Source organism: Balaenoptera musculus, chromosome 11 (assembly GCF_009873245.2).
Source record: "Balaenoptera musculus isolate JJ_BM4_2016_0621 chromosome 11, mBalMus1.pri.v3, whole genome shotgun sequence".
Classification (NCBI taxonomy): domain Eukaryota; kingdom Metazoa; phylum Chordata; class Mammalia; order Artiodactyla; family Balaenopteridae; genus Balaenoptera; species Balaenoptera musculus.
Genome location: NC_045795.1, coordinates 71866962 through 71883741, shown reverse-complemented (window position 1 = coordinate 71883741; position 16780 = coordinate 71866962). Strand labels below are relative to the sequence as shown.

At 45.9% G+C, this 16780-nt stretch overlaps 1 protein-coding gene across 2 annotated transcripts in view; it reads left to right on the top strand.

Moving 5' to 3' along the window:
- Positions 1-1139: 1139 nt before the first annotated feature.
- Positions 1140-16780, top strand: part of ARHGEF3 (Rho guanine nucleotide exchange factor 3) — a 308895-nt gene continuing 293254 nt past the window's right edge. The window contains exon 1 of one of the 2 annotated variants that reach the window (XM_036870025.1): positions 1140-1241. The gene's annotated coding sequence lies outside the window, so the exon portion shown is untranslated. Of the gene's footprint in view, positions 1242-1831; positions 1863-16780 lie in introns of those variants that run through there. The other variant, XM_036870026.1, reaches the window with a different exon arrangement.

Sequence of the window (16780 nt, the reverse complement as noted above, 5' to 3'; positions counted from 1 at the left end):
ATACAACCCCTACACCTCACAAGGCTGCTGTGAACGTTAAAGTAGATCAAGCACCTAAAATGCACGCCTGGCACGTGAAAGCAATTGATGAATTTTTTTTTTGTATAAATTTATTTATTTATTTTTGGCTGTGTTGGGTCTTCGTTTCTGTGCGAGGGCTTTCTCTAGTTGCGGCGAGCGGGGGCCACTCTTCATCGCGGTGCGCGGGCCTCTCACTGTCGCGGCCTCTCTTGTTGCGGAGCACAGGCTCCAGAGGCCCAGGCTCAGTAGTTGTGGCTCACGGGCCTCGTTGTTCCGCGGCATGTGGGATCTTCCCAGACCAGGGCTCGAACCTGTGTCCCCTGCATTGGCAGGCAGATTCTCAACCACTGCACCACCAGGGAAGCCCCTGATGAATTTTTTATTTTTATCATCACGGTTTATACTTTCATAAAAGCCCATAACTAGTGTGCAGGGCATTTTTTATTCCTGATTTTATGGGGTTCTGGGGACTGTAGGAGTTATCTGTTGAATGAAAGAATGAATGAATACAGAAAATACTTTCAGTATTTAGATTGCCATGTTTATTTCAGCACGGAAGACCCAGGCCACAGCTGGCTGCTGCCTTTTCAAGCTCAGCGTCTGCCCACAAGCTGGCGTTTCCTGAGAACCTGCTGGGCGCTCGGGGATTCGTCCTCAATCTCACCCCCACAGTCGAGGAAAGTGAGGCTTAGGCAGGACCCGACACGCCCAAGGTCAGCCTGGTAGGCGGGGCTGGGGCTCCTAGCGCAGGCTCCGGCTTGCCCGCCAGGGCAGCCCCTGCTACCCCCGGCTCGGGGGTCGCCACGGTCCCCTCCCGCTCGGATACCGGTCCCGCGAGCCACCCCCGGGGAAGCGGGAGCGGGAGGTTGGGCTGTGCACCCTTTCCCCGACCCGGTAAATTCTCTCCGAACTAGGTGTTGGGGGCTGTCCCGGGGGCCAGATCTCCCCTCCTCCCTTCCTAGCCTTCCGCGGGACGCCGGCAGGACACGGGGAGGAGAGTGCTGAGCAGCGGCCTAGCCTGACTGCGTCCAGGTACCCCGCCACCGGGCTGGGGCGCCCGCTGGGGTCCCCGGCCCGCCTCCCGCCCACGTGGCCGGGTCGGCCTCTCCGCCCCCGGCCTCGCCCCGCCCCGGGGAACCGCCCCCGTAGCCGCCGCTGCCACCATCGTAGCTGCGGTGCGCTCTGCAGCCCCGCCGGTCGAGCCCGTGCTGGGCGCCGAGGTGAGTGTGGGCGGCTGGCCTGGAGCCCCGCTGCTCTGCTAGACCTTCCCCGTCTGGACACCTCTAGACACCCTGGAGCGGGACACTTTCCCTGGCTGGCTCCTCTCCACCTTCACCCACCATGCCGGAGCGGGACCCCACCCCCACCTCCAAGTCGTCCCCGCCCCATCCCTGTGCCCGCAGTGGGCGATGTGCGCTCTCTGGCTCCGGGCACCCTGAGCGCTCAGGGGCGCACTGGGAGCCTGGGCGCGGCTTAGGTAGGCGGTGCCACCACCAGCCCGGACCGGCTGCCGCTCGCGCCGGAGACCCTGACTTAGGTCCTCTGGTAACTCTTGGGCGAAAGTTCCCGAGGTGCCACCTGTCCTGGGGCGCAGCCCCTTTTCCTCGGGGTGGCTTCCCTTCGGGCGCTGCTGGTCGGGGCTCGGAGGGCTGCGGTCATTTCGCGGCTGAGAACCCGGCTTTGGGCGCGCGGGGCGGTGGCCGCGGTTTCTGGCCCACCCGAGCCGTACTGCTCGCGGCTGCGTCTTTAAAACTGCGCGGCCAGAGGATCCCGAGAGAGAGGCGGGGGAGGCGGACACCAAGGGGTTAAGGTGAACTTCGGTCCGTCGTGGTCAGAGACGGGTGAGTGTTTTCTGAATGTGGTAGTTTCTACCAAGTCGGGTTCCCTGGGGCTTTGCCACGGGGAAGAGCCGTGCTTGCACTATCAGCGGCCTCATCATGGGCTTGAACGTTTCTGAAACAGAGCGGCTTGTTCCTAGAGGGCTCTTGCTCCATTTGATGCCTGAAGCAGGCTTGCCTCCAGCACTGGGGGAGGATGCGAGAACTGCCAGACAGTAGTTGTCAGCTGTCGTGGATGAACGAGCAGAAGCACTACCCAGGTGTTACCACTTTCTACCCTGGGGCGTGGAAGAGGAGTTTTGCTATGTCTGCGTCTTAGCTGTGAAGTCTTGCGCAACTTACTTCACCTGTCCGTGTCTCAATTTCCCCACCTGTAGAGTGGAGATGATAATAGTACAAACCTTAAAGGGTTGTGTAAGATTAAAGTTTTAATGTAGTGCCTGGTACAAGGTAAGTTCTACCTTGGTTAGCTGTTCGTCTTCTTATTTTGGTTGACGTCTAATGGGGCTCCCCAGTGAGGTAGGTGGGCAGGCCTTTGGCACTTCCCCTTCCCCTGCTAATGACCTGAATTATTTACACAGTAACCACGGTGTCCCCTTCAGCCTAGAAACACTTGGACTTTGTAGTAACACTTCTTACGGTTAACCGGCCTTGTGCAAAATGTATCTCAGAATGTGAGATTAGAGATGACCTTTGTCAAGGACACTCCTGGAAAATGGGGTCTTGGACCTTCTGTGGAGGCTCTGGGGTGTTATTGGATGTTTCCCTCGCTGGGGTGGAGTGGATAAGGTTTCACCAGAATTCCTTCAGGCCTTGGTCCCCCTGACAGGCTGACATCCTCTAATCTCTGAGAATGTGGGAGTTTATTTAGGGGTACGAGGGCCTGATCTTGTCTCCTCCCTTCCATTTACTCACCTCTAACAGATTGTCCCTTCCATCAGTGGAGTGTCTCTGGGCCACACCAGTTTAGTTTTTTCTTCTGGCAGTGGTAACCACAGACAGGCATTCTGAACCTGCGGCTCTTCTGAAATACACGTGAGATGCTTGGAGCACAGGTGTACATTTTTCCAGAGGGTTCTCTTTTCATCATATTCTGCAAAAGGCCCACACCCCACAAATGTGGGCCCTGAACCGCTGGTGGGAAGATGCAAGTTCTTGCTCCCTGTACAGGGCAGGCCCAAGTTTATGGAGTCGAGATGTCAACATTACCTCTGTCCCTGTAGGTGGAGGTGCACACATGTTGCTTTGTGCCCTTGCTCAGAGCACACCTTCCAGTGGAAAATTCAGGTCTGCCTTGACTTGAGAAAATCTGATAAAGAAGTCATTTGGGGAAAGAAGGCAGGTGGTGGGGGTAGGGACTGTTGGCCTATGGTGGGACCTTTAGGATGGGATGCAGTTCATGAGAATTTGAACTCAGTGTGTCAGGAGACTTCTCAGGGCCTTGCACGTGCTCTTCTTCTGCTCTGCACACTGTTCCACCACGTCTTCTCATGTCTGGCACTTTCTTGCCCTATAGCTCAGATGTCTCCTCTGTAGAAAAGGTTCCCCTGACCACTCAGTCCAAAGCAGCCCCGCAGTTTCTGTCACATTCCCCCATTGTATTTTACTCACGGTGCTTACCTGAAATGGTCTTACTCATGTATCTGTTTATGGGTTTATTGTCTTCACCCAGAAGAATGTAGAATCCAAGAGGGTAGATGTGTTGCCCTGGTCACTGCTCACCTCTGGCCCCTAGCAACAGTAGGTGCTCAATAGATGTCCCTGAGTGACAGAACGAATGAGTATCCGCTGAGAGAAGCAAGGTGAGTCTGGAGAGGTTTAAGAGTAGTGAAATGCAAAGGAACTGGCCATTAGTCAGGAACGCCAGGCTACAGTGACCTTTGAGGTCACATAATTTAACCGGCAGTTTAAACCACCTCCACAACACCTCTTCCTAGTTATTGCTTAACCTGGGCTTGAATCCTCCAGTGACAGGGAACTCGTTGCCTCCAGAGAGAGCCCATTCTTGTGGAGGAAAGATGTGCTGTGCAGAGAACCAGGTATAGTCCCCGTACCCCCTCTTATGAGGATGAGATGTGGCCTCCAGGCTGCTGCGTGCTTCTGCTCCAGTTTTTCTGGTCTACGTTGCATCCTCGTCCTTTCATCCATCACCATCCGTCCCAGAAAGCTGCCTTTACTTCTCTGCCATCACCAAGGTTCCTGAGCCCCTGACCAGAACTCAGTGTGCTACTGAGTTGTATGTCATCTGAGGGGGCCTGAGGCAAAGAGGCATCAAAGAAAACTGCAGTAGTTTAGAAACCTTCGAGGCCAAGATCTGTATTGTTCAGGCCCTTGTAACTCATTGGGCAGCAGGGGTGGGTGGCAATGGGGTGTGGAGCTCTGTTTCTTTCACTCTTTTGTTCTTTCCCTGTATTTTTTCAATTCATTCCTTAATCGGTTTATTAATTGTGGCCCTAGATATATTTTTAAAAAATTAATCCTTGGTGGACTTCCCCAGAAGTCCAAACTAGGATCCCACATGCCACAAGGTGTGGCAAAAAAAAAAAAAAAAAAAAAAAAAATTCATCCTTGGACACATTGTCTTCATGGTTTGTATAAATATTGCCTGATTCATATCACCTCACATATACAAGTTGAAACTTGAGTGAAAACGAAATGTTTTTATATATGATTCTAACTTATTGAGTCAGTTTCTGCGTGGGAGGTCACCAGTGTGGTGAGTGGAGCCGGGTCCACTGTGGAGAGGTTTGGTGGCAAGCTTTGGTTTTTTCATGTGCCTTAGCCACTTAGCTCAGCTCATTTACTTCACGTATTCAAGAATCACTTATGGAGGGAGGGCTCTGGCCTGGCCACACAGCAGTCAAGGAAACCAGCAGCGTTCCTCCCTTTAGGAGTTCACATCCCAGTGATGGAGGTGGACAATAGACAACTAGACCTATAATATAATGTCAGGGAGTGTGATCCGTGTGATGAAGGAGGTGAAGCTGGGTAAGTGGGTCCAGAGTGGCTGGGATGGAGGCAGGGTTGGTTTAGGTTAGGGAAGGTCTCTCTGAGGAAGCAGCATTTGAGCAGAAACCCGGTTGAAAGAGGGAGCAGCCATTGTGGGTGTCTTGGGGAAGACCATTGTATGCAATATGGAACCCAAGGTTGTGGTCAAGCCCCTGGTGTGGCCAGTCAGCTCTTGAGCCCTGGACATGGTCTATCTCCCTGGCGAAGGGAGAGGGGAATTGAGGCAGTGTGGGCAGAAGCTCCCCCACCTTCTCCCCAAATCCTAGCAGGTGACTGGAGTAAGAGCTCAGCGTTGTGTGCTCTCCTGGTTGACCAGAATGCTCGTGCCTTCCTTTCTAGAGGGCGGGACCTGGAGTGATGATGTTCCTGAAACCGCTGCCTTGACAACTCAGCATGAGCCGAGGGGGCTTGATGCACGATTCTCATTGGTTATAGCAGTGTGTGTGTGTGTGTGTGTGTGTCTGTGTGTGTGTGTCTGTGTGTGTGTGTGTGTCTGTGTGTGTGTGTGTTTGTGTGTGTTGGAATATGCTGTGGAAAAGGAACTGACATAGCAGCCTTCAGTAAATGACAGTTGATCTGAATGGCTGTGCCTTGGGCTGCTGAGCTCAGCACCAATATCTTCATATTATCTCTGCAACTGTCCTGTGGCACGGACCCTCTTAGTGAACCCATTTTTCAGAACCCATTTTTCACACCCAATTGTGGTGTGGAGTGATGAATAATTTGCCAACTGTTTGTTTTCTTGGGCCTCTTGTCAGTTGTATTGGGAGAGATGAAGGTGAGGAGGATCTTCCCTGAGGATTTATTCAGTGATGTAAAGAAAGATGGGTGTTTTATTTACTTTTAATTAATTAATTAATTAATTAATTTTTTGCTACGTTGGGTCTTCGTTGCTGCACGCGGGCCTTTTCTAGTTGCAGTGAGCGGGGGATACTCTTCGTTGCGGTGCGCAGGCTTCTCATTGTGGTGGCTTCTCTTGTTGTGGAGCACGGGCTCTAGGCTCGTGGGCTTCAGTAGTTGTGGCTCACAGGCTCAGTAGTTGTGGCTCGTGGGCTCTAGAGCACAGGCTCAGTAGTTGCGGCACACGGGCTTAGTTGCTCCGCGGCATGTGGGATCTTCCCGGACCAGGGATCGAACCTGTGTCCCCTGCATTGGCAAGCGGCTTCTTAGGTGCTGTGCCACCAGGGAAGTCCCAAGATGGGTGTTTTAAATATCTTAGTTAGGCCTCTCTTTTGTGCACATCCCTGTGGAATGTCAGCTCTGGGAGGCAAAGGCTGCTCCTGGCCAAATGCTCAGTCCCTGGCTCAGTGAGGGTTTGTTGTGATGTTAGGTGGATGCCCCAGGGTTTCTGGTGGCCATGGAACAACAAGGCTGGAGGAGGTCATTGCCTTCATTTCCCAGGTGTCTCCTGACTTTTCCAAGGTGGACCAAAAGTCAGGGCAGAAATAGACATGGGGCCCAAGTCAAAACCAGAATGCTCCAGAAAGAGAGGCTGGGGCCCGTGGCCAGAGTTGGAGGATAGAGGAGGCAGCTTGGTGTCTTGCCTGGCTCAGCCAGCTAAAGACCAAGCTAGTTATTTAACAGTTCAACTTGGTTCCTTGTCCCAACACCTCACCTCCACTTCCAGCCAGCATATGGTAAATTTATGGATCTGGATTTGCTGTTCCTGCCAATAGAACCCCAAGCCCTGAATTCATCTCCAATTCTGAGCTCAGTAATATTTCCTGGAAGCTGGAGCAGCACAGTGACCGGCTTTGAGGCAAATAGAAATTGTAGAGATGGCATTTGGGGTCCTGTGTTCCAGTCTCCACTCCAGCATTTTCAGTGGAGTGACCTTGGACAAGGTGCCTAACCTCTCCAAGCCTGTTTGCTCATCTGTAAAGGGGGGTGGTTCTTGCCTGTACCTCACAGGTCTGCTCTGAGGATGAAATGAGAAGATATTTGCAAAGTGCTTACCCCCGTCACAGCCTGCATGCAGGAGGGGCTGGCCAGGGTCGTCATCTGGTGACTAAGGATTGACCCAGGTCACTCCATCACTGCTTTGTGCTCCTGATAGGAGAGGTGTGCTCAGACACACTGGAAGTTCTTCATTCAGATTTGGGGGTTTCACTGGCGTGGGTGTTATTCTTTTTGGAGATGATCTTATTAGGGACCAAATCTGGATAATGGAGTTGGGGGTCAGCTTATGGTGAGACAGAGGCCAGGGTGAACCACTGCCGAGACCTCTTGCCCAACCACAGCCCCCCATCCTCTCCCAGCAGTCTCCCCAGGCCCCAGCTTACAGTGGCCACCCCATGTCCCCATGGCCCTCTGTCCCTGAGGGGCATATGACATCTTGGAACTTGGCTGCTCCAACTCACCGTTCCTACTCATCTTTACCACACCACATCCCAAGTCATCCTCTGGCTCTTGTAACAGAGCTGAACCTGACATCCCCCAAATACCCCAGAAGCTTTTCCACTTTCAAATCTTTGCTTCTGCTGTTCCCACTACTTGGAATGCTCTTTCGCTTTTGTCCACTTTCACAGATTCCCTCACTGCCCACTCCAATGGCCTCTTCCCTCTTTCCTTCCCTTTTGGCTAGAAAAAGAAATGCTCTTTTGCATAGGAAACTCTGATTATTCCTTAATACACGGAAATGCAAACAAATCAGAAGTTGTAGAGTAAAAAATGAAATTCCGCCTCCCTCATCCCAGGCTTGCATCCAGAAAGAACATTTATGATAAGCTGGCTGTGTATTTCTCTCACATTCTTACGTACAGATGTGTGTACCTGTGTTTATCTTTAAAAACCAACTTAATTGCTCATTTTGTATGTATTCTTCTCCAGCCTTTTTTTTTTTTCTCTTCATTTAGCCATATGTACAAGAGCACTTTCTCTGTCCATATGCTCTCTTCTTTTTACCTGCCCTGGCTCTCCCCTTCCCCAGGGAAGAGTGTACAAATTTGTATGGAAATAGGTTTTCATTTCTCTTGGGTACATACCCAGCAGTGGAATTGCAGGTCGGATGGTAACTCAATGTTTAACATTTTGAGGAATTGCCAAATGTTTTCCGTAGTGGCTGTACCATTCTGCAGTCCCACTAGTGGTATATGAGGGTTCCAATTACTCCGCACCCTTAGCAGCACTTGGCACTGTCCATCTTTTTGGTTATTGCCATTCTAGTGCATGTGAAGTGGTATCTCATTGTGGTTTTGGTTTTCATTTCCATAATGGTTAGTGGTGTTAAATATCTTTTTTTAACTTTATTTTTTAGAGCAGTTTGGGTTTATAATAAAACTGAGAGGAAGGTACAGAGATTGCTCCTATACTCCCTGCTCACACACATGCGTAGCCTCCACCATTATCAACAGCACTCACCAGAATGGTACATCTGTCACCAAGGATGAACCTGCACTGGCACATCATAATCATCTAAATTCTATAGTTTACCTAATGGCTCACTCTTGGTATTCTACTCTCAGTGGGTTTGGATAAATGTACAATGACATATATCCTTCATTATAATATCATACAGAGTATTTCACTGCCCTGAAAAGCCTCTGTGCTCTACCTGTGCATACTTTCCTCCACCTTCCACAATAACCACTGATCTTTTTATTGTCTCCACAGTTTTGCCTTTTCCAGAATGTCATGTAGTTAGAATCATACAGTGTGTAGCCTTCTCATTTTGGTTTCTTTCGCTTAGTAATATGCAATTAAGGTTCCCCATGTCTTTTCATGGCTTGATAACACATTTTTTAGCACTGAATGATATTCCATTGTCTGGGTATATCACAGTTTATTTTTCTATTCACCTACTGAAGGACATCTTGGTTGCTTCCAAGTTTTGAAAATTATGAATAAAGCTGCTATAAACATCTATGTGCAGGGTTTTTTTTTTTTGAGATATACATTTTAAAGTAATAACTAGAATTATGACTTATAACGTTATACCAGAACATATAAGATTTTTAGGAATTTCATGTAATGTCTGAAACATTTATATTAACATATTTCCATACAAATAACCCAAAGAAAGTTTAGTATTTGTTTTGTTTTTTATACAGCAGGTTCTTATTAGTCATCAATTTTATACACATCAGTGTATACATGTCAATCCCAATCGCCCAATTCAGCACACCACCATCCCCACCCCACCGCGGCTTTCCCCCCTTGGTGTCCGTACGTTTGTTCTCTACATCTGTGTCTCAACTTCTGCCCTGCAGAAGTTTTGTGTGGACATAAGTTTTCAGCTCTTTTGGGTAAATACCAGGGAGTGTGATTGTTGGATCATATGGTAAGCGAGTGCTTAGTTTTTTAAGAAACCACCAAACTGTCTTCCAAAGTGGCTGTACCATTGTGCATTCCTACCAGCAGTGTATGAGAGCGCCTGTTGCTCCACACGCTTGTCAGCATTTGGTGTTGTCAGTGTTTTGTATTTTGGCCATTGTCATAAGTGTTTAGTGGTATCCTCATTGTTGTTTTAATTTGTGTTTCCCTGTTGTCATATGATCATATGGAGCATCTTTTCATATGCTTACTTGCCACGTGTGTATCTTCTTTGGTGAGGTGTCTGTTAAGGTCTCTGGGCCGTTTTTGATTCAGGTTGTTTGTTTCTTGTTGAGTTTTAGGAGCTCTTTGTATATTTTGTGTAGCAGTCCTTTATCACATGTGTCTTTCACAAATGCTTTCTCCCACTCTGTGACTTATCTTCTATTTCTCTTCGTATTATCTATTGCAAAGCAGAAATTTTTAATTTTATGAAGTCCAGGTTATCAATTATTTCTTTCATGGATTGTGTTTCTGGTGTTGGATCTAAAAAGGCATCACCATTACAAGGTATTCTAGGTTTTCTGCTACGTTATCTTCTGGGTGTTTTAGACTTTTGCATTTTACATTTAGGTCTGTGATTCATTTTGAGTTAATTTTTGTGAAGGGTGTAAGGTCTATGTTTAGATTTTTTTTTTTTTCTTTTTTTGTATGTGGATGTGCTGTTATTTCAGCACCATTTGTTGAAAAGATGATCTTTGTTCCATTGCATTGCCTTTGCTCCTTTGTCAGAGATCAGTTGACTGTATTTATGAGGGTCTATTTCTGGGCTCTCTATTCTGTTCCATTGATTTATTTGTTTATTCTTTTGCCAGTACTGCACTGTTTTGATCACTGTAGCTTTATAGTAAATCTTGATGTTGGGTAGCCTCAGTCCTCCAACTTTGTTCTCCTTCAATATTGTGTTGATTGAATATCTTTTAATATGCTTATCAGCCATTTGTATATCTTCTTTGGAGAAATGTCTATTCAGATCTTTTGCCTATTTAAAAAATTGGGTTGTGTTTTTACTATTGAGTTGTAAGGGTTCTTTATATATTCTAGATTCAGTCCCATATCAGATACATGATTTTTCAACATTTTCTCCCATTTTGTGGGTTGTCTTTTCACTTTCTGGATGGTGTCCTTTGAAGCCCAAGGTTTTAATTTTGATGAAGCCAATTAATCTATTTTTCTTGTATTGCTTGTGCTTTTGGTGTCATATCTAAGAAACCTTTGCCTAATCCAAGATCGTAAGGATTTATGCCTAAGTTTCCTTCTAAGAATTTTATAGTTTTAGCTCTTACGTTTAGGTCTTTGATACATAATTTTTAGGTGTGGTGTGAGGTAGACCGGTACAGCTTCATTCTTTTGCATGCGGATAGCCTGTTGACCCTGCACAATTTGTTGAAAAGACTATTCTTCCCGTTGAATTGTCTTGACATCCTTGTCAAAAATCAGTAGGCCATAAATGTGTTTATTTCTGCATTCTCATTTCTATTCCATTGATCTGTATGTCTATCCTTGTGCTAGTACCATTGTCGGTACTATCTTGATTACTATACCCTTGTAGTAAGTTTTGAAATCGAGAAATACGAATCTTTCCACTTTGTCCTTTTCCATGATTGTTTTGGCTATTTTGGGTCCCCATATGAATTTTAGGATCAACTTGTCAATTTCTGCAAAAAAGGCAGCTAAGAATTTGACAGGGATTGTATTGAGTCTGTAGGTCAGTGGGAGGTTTTGCCATCTCAGTGGTATTAAGTCCAGTCCTGAAATACTTTTACTGAGTGCATCACTTACTCAGCTCCCCCAGTCATCGTTTTTGGAAGAGACACTCAGAGGCCCATCCTTCAAGCTGTACAGACAAAAATCCAGGAACATCAGCATCTCTTTTCCTTGTTGAAGATAGTGACACAATATAGTGTAGTGTTTAATCTAAGGCTGAAGACCTTGGATAAAATATTAAATGCCTGAATTTGTGGAATGGAAGTGCATCTGGCACTGACTGAGCATATGGCGGACCTGGCTTCCCTTTACTCTGAGGGCATGATGGAGATTCCTGAAGATCCTCCCATATTCCCCTGCCTCCATGCTTTGAGAAGTGTTGTGAGAACTAGGGACCCCCACAGCCCTGGAGGTGCCAGGGAATGGTGGAGGGCATTGGAGTGAGGCTGCATTTTAATTTGTTTTATCTATTGGGCAAAGAGGTAGAATTTCATTTAAGGGGAGAGTTTTGATGCTAAAGCAACTTTTGTCCCCCCCCCCATCATAGTTTGAAGAATGGAATCAAAATAAGAAAGGAATACTATCACACATTAAAAGATTAGTTTACACCCCTACATGCACTTATATGTTCCAGAGGTAATGCTTTGGCACAAGTCCAAGATTGTATTCTCATGGAAGAAGAAATAAAAAGCAAAGCACCTACATGTGCATCAATAGGAACCTGGATTTCTGAATTTAAGGAACAACCTGGGAACTCCATTGGAAACTGCACATCCACTCACACCTCAGCTTCCTTTCAGCTGGGATGAGGAGGTCCGTTTTAAACAAAACAGTGCTAATGCATGTGTGTGTGTATGTGTGTGTGTTGAGGGGGATGGAGTTACCACTGTTGTTTCAAAAAAATTTGGGCTGAGTTTTTAGTTCATTTCTGGAGGGGGAAAAACTTATATGCAATAGAATTATTTTGAGATCTTCAAAATCTAAACTCCTTTGGTTTAACAGATTACCTAAGCTGTTAGAATAGTTCATAGGGATTTCATTTCCATTATTCAGTGAGGGGTGTGTGTGCATGCATGTGCACCTGGAAAGTTAGGGGAAAAACACAGTGATAAAACCCAACCCCAAAACAAGGAAGCGTGTTACAGAGCTGAGTGAGGTTCCAGTCTCAGAAGGTGCAGCTTAGCTGACCTTGTGTAACCTCTCTCTATGACACATCTCCCAGGGGGGTGGAAAAACTGTTTCTCTCCAGCATGGCTTTAATTTTACAAAAGCCCTGTGCAGTCTTGCGGAGTCAAGTGGTTTTCTTAACAAATTGCTCATATTTCATGTGTTCTGGGCTGGGCTGGGGCTCACTAATCCTTGGCCAGCATTGTGAGTCAGAAAATATTTAAATGACCGCCTGAGTCCTTCGAGGAGAGAGAGTTAACTTAGGGAGCTGGAGTGACTCTTAAACAGCACTGCAGGAAACAAGGTGTAGAATTGACACCAATATTAGCACCTCTCTTTTATTATACTAGTAAAGAAAGTTATATTGCCTTTTAGAGTGAGATAATAATGATGATGCTACCAAATTTTATTGAGTACTTATTATATGGTGGAGTCTGGCTTTTCACACTTGTTTTTGATGTAACCCATTGTAAGAAATAAATCTAGACAGTAACCTGTTTGTGTGTGTGTGTGTGTGTGTGCGTGCACACATATCTAAAAGAAGTTTGGTGAGACACTACTTACCCTATGTATGTCTAATGTCCTCTGATAATTCTTTTCAGCATTAATGAATTTATGCTTTTTAAAAAAATGATGGTTGTGAGACCCACTAAATTTATTTCAGTAATGGGTCAAAAACCTACTATTTGAAAAACACTGTGCTAGACAATTTACTATGTGTTTTATATGTACTATCTCATTTAATTCTCACAGCAAACTCATGGAAGGGATATTATTATCCCCACTTTATGTATGGGGAAACCGAGGCACAGAGAGGTAACTTGTCCAGGGTCACGCTGTGAATGGGTAGTGGAGCTGGGCTTGAACCCAGAAACTGGGTACTGTTAGAAGTTCAAAGGAATAGGGTATAACTTAATATCCTAATGAGTTAAACATAGTACATATAAAACACATCCATATATATATATATATCTCACACATACAGAGGGAGCGTGAGCACGAGTGAGAGCAAGAGAAGGAGAGAGAAAGATATTTATTTTGAATAATTGGTGATTCTTCTATGTGACTGTAGAGGCTTGGCAAGTTAAAAGTCTGCAGGGTAGGCTGGCAAGCTGGAGGCTCAGGGAAGAGTTGCAGTTTGAGTCCCAGGGCCACCTACTGGCAGAATTCCTTCCTGCTAATGGAGGTCAGTCTTTGTTCTGTTAAGGCCTTCGACTGATTGGATGAGGCCCACCCACGTTATGAAGAGCAACTTGTTTTACTCAAAGTCTATGATTTAAAAGTTAATTTCATCTAAAAAATTCCTGTACCTTCACAGAAACATCTTGAATAATGTTTGACCAAATATCTGGGCCTTAGAGTCTAGCTGAGTTGATGTTTAAAATTAAGTATCACAGGGGATAAGATACTGTTTGAAGTTGTTCAGAAGAAACGAATAAGGTGGTGGGAAGCAGGAGTGTGGTACTGTTACAAATGGGAGAACATTTCAGAAAGAACTCCCTCTCCCATGACTAATTGCAAAATAAGGCCATCCCTGGCTCCTGTGCAATTACAGAGGGACGGCATGGGTTGGCAGATGAATTGGGGGTGGGGGCAGCTCAGATTTTCTTGCTTTGAGTTGAATGGATTTTTCTTACATTTCACTTTGAGATCAGAGGCCTGAGAATTCATGGCCCTAAGTAAACAGGGCCATTTATTTGCAGCTACTGGGTGCTTGTTCAATAGATTTATCTGAATTGCTGTATATGCTAATGTGACATTTGTGTCTCAGCCTAAACTTGAGACACTTTGCTCCCCTCTCCTGGGCCACAAGCTACCACACAGCTGTGGTGACCTCTGGGTCACTGGCCACAGGAACTGTTGGTATTTGGGGCTGTCTGGGTGGGAATTCAGGCTGTATGTGTGAACATGGTACCCAGGCAACATTAAATTTATTATAGTTTTAACTTTATCATTTTTTAATTGAGATATTATTCACATAGCATAAAATCAACCCTTTTAAAGTATACAGTGTAGTAGTAGTTTTTAGTATATTCACAAGGTTGTGCAGCCATTACAACTATCCAATTCCAGAATATTTTCATCACCCCAAAGTATAGCTTTTTATTTTGAAAGTAATTTAAACATTCAAGAACACTGTCCACTGGATCTGTCCCATCAGCACACAAACATGCTGTTATTTTTCCCAACTTAAGAAAAAACCCCACCCCACTTCTTCCTCCAGTTACACCCCCATTTCTTTTCAGTTCAGAGCAGAACTTTTTGAAAGAATTGTCTGGACTTACTGATTCCAATTCCTTGCCTCCCATGCTCTCTCACTTAAAAAAATAATTGTGATAAACTACATATAACATAAAGCTTACCATCCTAACCATTTTGAAGTGTCCAATTCAGTAGTGTTAAGTATATTCACATTGTCGTGCAACAATCTCCTGAACTTTTTCATCTTGCAGAATTGAAACTCTATATCCATTAAATGACAATTCTCCATTTCTCCCTCTCCCCAGACCCTGGTAACTACCATTCTATTTTCCATCTCTATGAATTCACTACTCTAGATGCCTCATATAAATAGAATCAATATTTGTATTGTATGTATTTGCAAGACAGTATTTGTCTTTTTTGGTGACTGGCTTCATTTAGTATAGTGTCTTTAGTGTACATCCATGCTGTAGCATGTGTCAGAATTTCCTTCCTTTTTTAAGGCTGAAAAATTTTCCAGTGTATGTATAGATCACATTTTGATTATGCATTCTTCTGTTGCAGGAGCACTTGGGTTGCTTCCACTTTTGGCTCTTATGAACAATGCCGCTTTTATCCCAATTCTCTTTTGAGCCCATTATTCCTTACGAATATCTCTTGCCCAGGTCTGCAGTGACTGCCATGTTCCTCATCCCAGTGACCCATCTGCGGCCCCATCCTGCTTGGCTACCAGCAGTGTTTGACATAGTTGGTCATTTTCTCTTTCTTGAAGCTCTTTCTTTACCGGGCTTCCAGGACACTGGTCCTCTTCCCACATCTCAGTTAAGGGCAACTCCATCCTTCTGATTGCTCAGACCCGAAGCCTGGGGTGTGGTCTTTGACTCTTATATCTCTCATCCCCACACTCATCAGAAAATCCCACTGTGTGTACTGTCAATACCTAGAATGCGGCCACTGCTTACCACCCTCGTTGCTACCACCCTTGCCCAAGCCCCTTTCCCCTCTCACCTGAATGACTGTGGCGATCTCTTTGCTGGTCTCCCAGCTTCTGCCCTTACCGCCTTCCAGCTTGTTCTCAATTCAAAGCCAGAGGGATCCTTCTAAAGTGGTGGGCAGATTACCACCCATTTTGCTCAAAACCCTCAAAAGGTTACAGCAAAAGCTAAAGTCCTTACAGTAGCCTACAAGACCCCCATGATCTGGCCGAATTTCCTCTCTTGACTCCTCTTTTGGTTTTCTCTTCCCCTGTCCACCCGACTCCAGCCACATCAGCCTCAATTCTCTCCTCTACTTGGACACCTCAGGGTCTTTGCACTCACTCTTCCCCCTGCCTGGAATACTTTTCTCCTGACTTCGGCGTAACTTGGTCCCTTACTTCCTTCACCTTTACTCAGATATCACCTTCTCTGGCCATCGTATCTAAACTGTCACTACTGCCCCCAGCACTCCTCTCTGCCTTTCTAGACTTATTTTTTCTCTTTACTCCTGTCACAATCCAGTATAGGGTATATTTTGCTTATTCATCTTATCCGTTTTCTGCCTCCACCACTAGAATGTAAATTCTATGAGGGCCGGGGGTTTTTCTTCTATTCTGTTCCCTGCCATATTCACAGCACTTTGCCTGGCACCAAGTAGACACTCAGTAAATTGGTTTCATTATTGGAACCAATAAATGAACGTTTGGAAAATAGAGATTAAAAGCCATTTATGATTCTTTCATTATGATACAATTCTTGCCGTATTTTTTTTTTACATGTGAATTGTTACAATGTAAGTATATGTGTGTGTGTCCCATTTTTTCCCACCAGACATTCATTCCTCCATAAGATTTTTTTTTTAAGTTGCTACATAATCTTCATGATTACCTGCTAAACAGCAACATAATGTTTCACTGAGTGGATGTAGCACTTTTATTTAACCTTGTTGTTTTGTTTAGTACTATTGGACAGCTTCCAATCTGTTGCTATTGGAGATTACACCACAGTGTCTGTTGGGCATTTGCCCTGCCTCCCTCCCTCTCCTCTGAAGGAGTCCTCTTTCTCCTGAGCCTGGGTGGGGACTGGGGCCCAGGCTGGGCCCATCATGGTTCCGCAGCCACCTGGCTATGGTGATTGGTTCAGGGCTGCCTATAGCCCCAGCCAGGACAGGCCATGGGCTTCCCTCAGGTCACCCTTGCTCAAAAGTGTCAGAGAAGATACTCAGAGGCATCAGAGCAGTAGGGAAGAGGCCCCAGAGTATAGAGTGGTGACAGGATGAGGAGGGAGCTGGGCACATTATCTGTGGATCCAGTCACTGGACTGAGCTGTTCCAGTATCCTTCCAACAAATTCCCCTTTTCACGGATCTAGATGGAGTTGGATCTCTTACTGCAAGGAGTGAGTCTAGACTAATCCAACCCAGTGGAGCACCCCCCACCGCCTCCTATCCCCCCCATTCCCTTTTTTTAGTTCTTTAGTCCAGAGCAAGGGAAGATGTTACAGACCTAAGTAAGGCATTGTTCAGGGTAGAAAATGCATGTCGGCAGAG